Source organism: Halichoerus grypus, chromosome 13, assembly GCF_964656455.1.
Source record: "Halichoerus grypus chromosome 13, mHalGry1.hap1.1, whole genome shotgun sequence".
NCBI lineage: Eukaryota > Metazoa > Chordata > Mammalia > Carnivora > Phocidae > Halichoerus > Halichoerus grypus.
This window is the reverse complement of record NC_135724.1, coordinates 30625529-30631528: the sequence shown is the minus strand read 5'-3', so window position 1 is coordinate 30631528 and position 6000 is coordinate 30625529. Positions and strand designations below refer to the sequence as shown.

The window sequence follows — 6000 nt, the reverse complement described above, 5'->3', positions numbered from 1 at the left end:
GGAGTTCTTTTTTGGCACTCTTAACAATTGCTTTCCACAGAAAACACAGCATGACACCATATCCAAGCACTCATAATGGGAATTTGGACACATTCATTTGGAAAGTGGCCTCCATCCAAGTAGAACATCAATTTAACAAATTCATGTCCTTTACTCTGTGGGGCAATGATTTGACATCATTGATTTATATTGAATAATTCCCTTCTATTTTGAAGGGACATAAATATTTTCACATATTTGTGTATTCCTTATTCAACTATTCAATAAGTATTTAGAAGTAATGTGTGCACATAGCATTGTGCTAGCTAGTATGAGGCTTGCAAAGTAAAGAGATTAAATATGGATGAATAGGCACTAAAAGGACAAATAACTGGGGCTAGATTCCTTCAGAATGAGCAATGGGCTGTATTTTTCTGGAGCCTATGAGAAGGATTACTCTGGTCACGAGGGGCCTGAGAGTTGTGTGCCAATGAAAGGGTTTTGGTCCCTGGAAATGAGGATGGCCGATCCACATGAGCAGGGTATTTAAAAGGTATGATAAGGGATGAAGATGGGTGTGTATTTTTAATTTTATAAACAACTGGACATATCAGTATAAGGTTTTATGTTCACACAAAATCTTAGCCAGTCACGATTAGCACATTCTTAGTACCAACATATGCTTGGCACTTGATATGGGAAGGCCTCATTTTAGAGGGTGTTTAGGGAGGTAGAGGCGAATGGGACACCGTGTCCCACTCAAATGTACTAATACTTTAATATCTTTGGTGACTGTGCTACTGTATGCCTAGTCCATGTGACTGAAAGCTGCAGTCAGAATAGTTTGGTAGTGAGTCTGAAAGTAGGTGGGTGGTCTGGACTGGGAGTGTATCCAGTTGCTGAATTTCAAAGCAGCGCCATGGATCAAGTTTGGGTAGGCAAGTATTAAAAATGATTTTTTCAACTATGGAAGGTTTAGCCAGTGTTAAAACTTCCCTGACATTTCTTTTGCCTGTCTGGTCCAGAATCAATTACGTTCATATGTTGCAATTAGCTAATATGAGACTTAGGCTTCTTATAAGTAGTTGTGGTATGTTTTGTTTGGGAAAAATATTAGCCATTATCTCTTTAACTATTTCTGTCAGATTCTCCTCTTTGGACACATTATATCTTAGCTTGTCAACAGCTCTGTGGACATTTTTGTATCAGATAATTCATATTTGTGGGAGTCTGTCATATTCATTGAAGGATGGTTAACATTATCTTTGGTCTCTACCCACTAGATGCCAGTAGCAACCTTTAGAAGTTGTTATTGGGGGAAACAAAACAACAAAACTTTAGTTACTGCCACATATCCTCTAGTGTAGGAGGGCAAAATTGTCTGAAGTTAACCACTGAATTATATGTATATTAATCCTATAAAAATCTGTATTCCATATATCTTGTGCTTTTCTCCTCTTGTTTCAATTTGTATGCTTGTGTTTGCCCTGTATTCCCATTTTTTTATTCCTTTCATTTTTTTTTGTAGACTTTGTTAAACTCCTTAATTTCAATTGTTAATTCTAGAATTTTCACTTTATTTAAAAAATAGGTACTGGCTGAAATACTATATCTTGTTTATTTTCTTGCCCATAACATTTTAATTTGTTAACTTGAAAATTTGGATCACTTGTGGGTCTATTTCTATTTGCCATTTTAACTCTTGGGTCCTGTTTTTTTTCCTGTGCCTGGTCATTGAAAGCTAGACATTGTTTATGAAAAATGATAAAAATTCTAGTCTTGCTACAGAGAAGATAGTGGCAGATCACTTTAATTCAGTTAGGGGTTGAGCTAGGTAGAAGTTGAGTGTATAGCTCCTTAACATCCTAAGTAAAAGCCTGAAATCTTTACCAGGATCCTTCTACTTTGTGGGCTTTGAATACCATTTCTTTTCCTTACTAACATTGTGGGACTAAAATTTCTGCTTTATTTTTCAGTCTTTTAGAAACCACATTGTTTGGTTTATATCTGACGTATGTTCTCTAGAACCAGAGCCAAAGTTGGTGATTCCTGTGATAGTAATTTTTTGAGTGCATACTCTCAAGATTTTTGAGGAAAGCAATATATACCAAGAGAAGAAATGCTAAGCAAGAAAAATAGTCTTGGCTAAAGATTAGCTACATCTTGGTCTTAAGCTCTGTAGCACAAATCACACTGTAGATCTGGTCCCTACTTAAAGCAAGGGGACAAGCCTTTTGTACCTACCATGTCCCTGACCATCCTTGGGGGCAAGGCTTAACCTCTTGAATGAGACTGCTCCTGTTTGCATTTAGCTAAGGAAAATTTGGAGAAAGGGGCAGCTATGAGTGATTATCAGCCAACACTAGCAATGCGTGGGACGATGTGTACCAGCTCAGTGAAGTGGATTTGGCTCAAGGCACCAAGGGCTTCCACTGAAGTATAATCCTTGAACTATTTAGGTTCCCTTCTCACATTCAGATGACTTTATTCAAATACAACTTTGCCAGCATTGTGGTTTGTCACAGTTTCTGGGTAATCTTGTTTTTTTATTTTTTTTTTTTTATTTTTTTTATTGTTATGTTAATCCCCATACATTACATCATTAGTTTTAGATATAGTGTTCCATGATTCATTGTTTGTGCATAACACCCAGTGCTCCATGCAGAACGTGCCCTCCTCAATACCCATCACCAGGCTAACCCATCCTCCCAACCCCCTCTCCTCTAGAACTCTCAAAACCTCAATGAGAAAACAAACTGGGTAATCTTGTTTTAAAAAGCAAGGGGAATAGTTGGATTAAATCGGTCCTGAGTTTGAAACTGAGTTGTAACTTCTCTCTCTTCTCCATTACCCGTTCTAGGTTCTCTTCCCAATTGGCTATCTCTTCTGACCTTCATGACTGGCTTAATAGGGTAAGCCACCCAGACCCTCATTACTGAGGGGTCTTAGCCCCTTTACCATACCCTTATCAGACTATGGTTTCTGAATTTGCCCATTTAACGTTACAATTGGGGGGCGCCTGGATGGCTCAGTCAGTTAAGCTGCTGCCTTCGGCTCAGGTCATGATCACAGGGTCCTGGGATTGAGCCCCGTATCGGGCTCCCTGCTCAGCGGAGAGCCTGCTTCTCCCTCTCCCTCTACCTGCCGCTCTGCCTGCTTATGCTTTCTCTCTCTGTCAAATAAAATCTTAAAAAAAAAAAAAAAAAAAAAGGTTACAGTTGGGTGTGGAGTTACCAAAATGCTCCAGTGGATTCACTGAGTATCAGATTTCTTCCTTCTACCATTATGTAGTATCAATTGTACCTTTTCATAATGATTGGGGTTAATTACTTCTGTCAGCAAAGTGACTCCATTTTGTGCCTACTACATTTTGTGTCTTTGGCTTAAGGAACCCAAAATGACTAGGCAGAAATCATCATCCTGGATTAGGGTAGGCCCTAAATCCAATAACAAGTGTCCTTGTAGGAAAAGTGAAAGACAGACTACCAAGAGGAGGCAATGCAAAAACAGTTTGAAGTGATGTGTCTGCAAGCCGAGGAATGCCAAGGATTGCCACCAGCCCCTTAAAGCTAGGAGACAAGCCTGGAACAGATTCGCTCTCAGAACATCCAGAAAGAACCCAAATTGCCACCATCTTGATTTCAGTCTTCTGGCCTCTAGAACTGTGAAAGAATAAATTTTTGTTGTTTGAAGTCCCTAGTTTGTGAGAGCCCTAGGAAACTAATATGGATGGTCATGCTGGCTAAGGCTTTGTGGGTAGAGAAGGTGAACTATCTAGAATATGAGCCAGCCAAGATAAAACATGACTCTCTTCAAGTTATAAAGTGTCCAGTACGTCAACTTACCACTGAGACACTGGTCTACTTGAGATTTGGTATCTTATTGGAGGCTCTCAGCATTGGCTTCTATTGCTCAGATATTGGACATTCAGCAGTGACTTTATCAGCCTTAGTGACATTATGAATACTATGGGACATGCATAGCCCCTATGTCTGTTACTTGGGCTAATCCAGTCTTGATCACATTGGGCAAGCCCTTACTGGAGGAAAGAAGCTGGTTGACACCTGATGAAGACCTGTCCACTTTGTTGCTTGGACCTATTCCGCAGTTGATAATTTCTGTTGGGCGTTTATGTGCAATCCCAAAATTCTCACATTTTGTGCCCACTCCCCTATATCCAACATTGGTCTCTTGGATATTCTTGTACTGTTTTCTAATACTGCAACTTCAAGACCTCTGACCAGATAAGTCATTTACCATTTCATGTAAGTACATGTATGTCCTAATTTTGGACAACTTTCTCCACGAAGTGACTAGCAAGCTTTTCCACTTGAATCATTGCCACTGGGAGTATATCTCCTCACCATTGTCTTTCAAAGACCTACCTGAGCGGGACTGTAGTGAGATAGCAGTCTGTTTTGTCTTGTACCCGCAGACCAAGCTGATTTACCTGTGAACCAAGCTTAGATGTCTTCCTCTTCCTCCAGTTGCTGATAGAGAATGTCTCATGAGACAATAGGTATATACCGAACTTCCTGGGCTTGCCCAAACCTGATTTCTGAAACAGTTTCCACTTTACAATGAGTTGTTGCTGGGCCCGTGCAAACTTAAGACTTGATATGTGTCTAACAGTGTGGAGTGTCTGGTGGGCAGTTGTGGTCTCAGGGCCACTTGGTAGTCCACATGTTCGGTTTCTACCAGTGTCAAGTAGCATGCAAAAGCTACTTTTTGAATGGTATGTAGTTCTCTGCTAAAGTTGGTATGGTGTTTCTCCAGAAACCTTGAGGTTTGCTTTCAGTTTCCTATAAGAACTTTAGAACTCCTATCTTTCTCTAATACCTAAACATCATCTCTTGCTCTGGGCCTCACTTAAAACTTTATAGTCTTCTGTGCCACCTGATGAATGGGATTGAGCAGTATTCCCAATATGTGTTTTCCAAAACTTGGAGGCCTACAAGTACTGCTAATGGTAGGAGTTGCACGGTGCCGTAACTTTACTCTGAAGGGGCTATTCAAGAATGCTCTGGATCACCAGACCCCTAAAGTCTTGATCAGTGTGGCAGGTCCGTGAACCTTTAAGATGTATCTTTTACTTTCTGGAATGCATGTATCTTACCAAGGCATCTGTAATTGCTGATTATTACCAGGTTTGATAAATATCCCATATGTATATTGGGCAGTGTGATGTTCTGCAGAATGTCCAGATGGTTCAGATCCCATTGAGCTATATTTTGACAGCAGGAGAATTAAGTTGGCTCTTCAAGACCACAAATGTATATGGCTTGTCCCAAGTGAAAACAAACTACTTCTAATTTTCCTTTTTGTTGGACACTAAAAGACTGCATTGGTAGAGATTGCTGGCATAGAATTATCCTATAACCAGGGATGTGTTAATCTGCTCTACTAAAGATAGCCTACCTGCTATAACAGCTGTACTTGGGACTGCTACGATTAGGTTTGCAGATGTCCACTCTATTTCTGTGATTCACTGGGCTTCTTGCAGGAGCTGCACTGATGAATTGAATAGGGCAAGATGGCACCACCATCACTGATGAAGTCTTTGAAGGTGGCACTGATCACATCTCCCTCCAGAGTACGATATTGTTGATTCCTATCTTGACTGAAGGGAGAAGTTTCAGGTTCCTCTATTTGATTTTTTTCTACTGTACTAGCTGTTGCTTTACAGGTCCAGGAGCCAATAGGACGTTTCTGAACTGTTATTCATGTCCCTTCTAATTAAACATTTTGGAACTGAGAAATTATTACCAGATGTGTTCATAGACATATTGGACACACTGAGATGGATCTGGGTCAGTTTTCTTTTACTACCTGAGCCCCATATACTCTGACTCTAACAGGGGATCATGACTCTTGGGGTCCCTGCTTCTCAGCACCACCTCATATCCTATGTAGACAGCTGCCGAGGAAATACCTGGTTATCCTTTCTCCAGTGTATGGTTATGTGAGTAAGGAGCCATAGTCCCCTTTCAGAAGGACTGTGGAAAGCACAAATACTATGCT

General features: G+C 40.3%; 1 protein-coding gene across 5 annotated transcripts in view; it reads left to right on the top strand.

The window, feature by feature from the left end:
- The first annotated feature begins 440 nt into the window (after window positions 1-440).
- Window positions 441-6000, top strand: part of LOC118536237 (uncharacterized) — a 568523-nt gene continuing 562963 nt past the window's right edge. For 4 of the 5 annotated variants that reach the window (XR_013443326.1, XM_078060389.1, XM_078060388.1 and 1 more), the window contains exons 1-2: window positions 441-532; window positions 2840-2891. The gene's annotated coding sequence lies outside the window, so the exon portion shown is untranslated. The remainder of the gene's footprint in view (window positions 533-2839; window positions 2892-6000) is intronic. The other variant, XM_078060391.1, reaches the window with a different exon arrangement.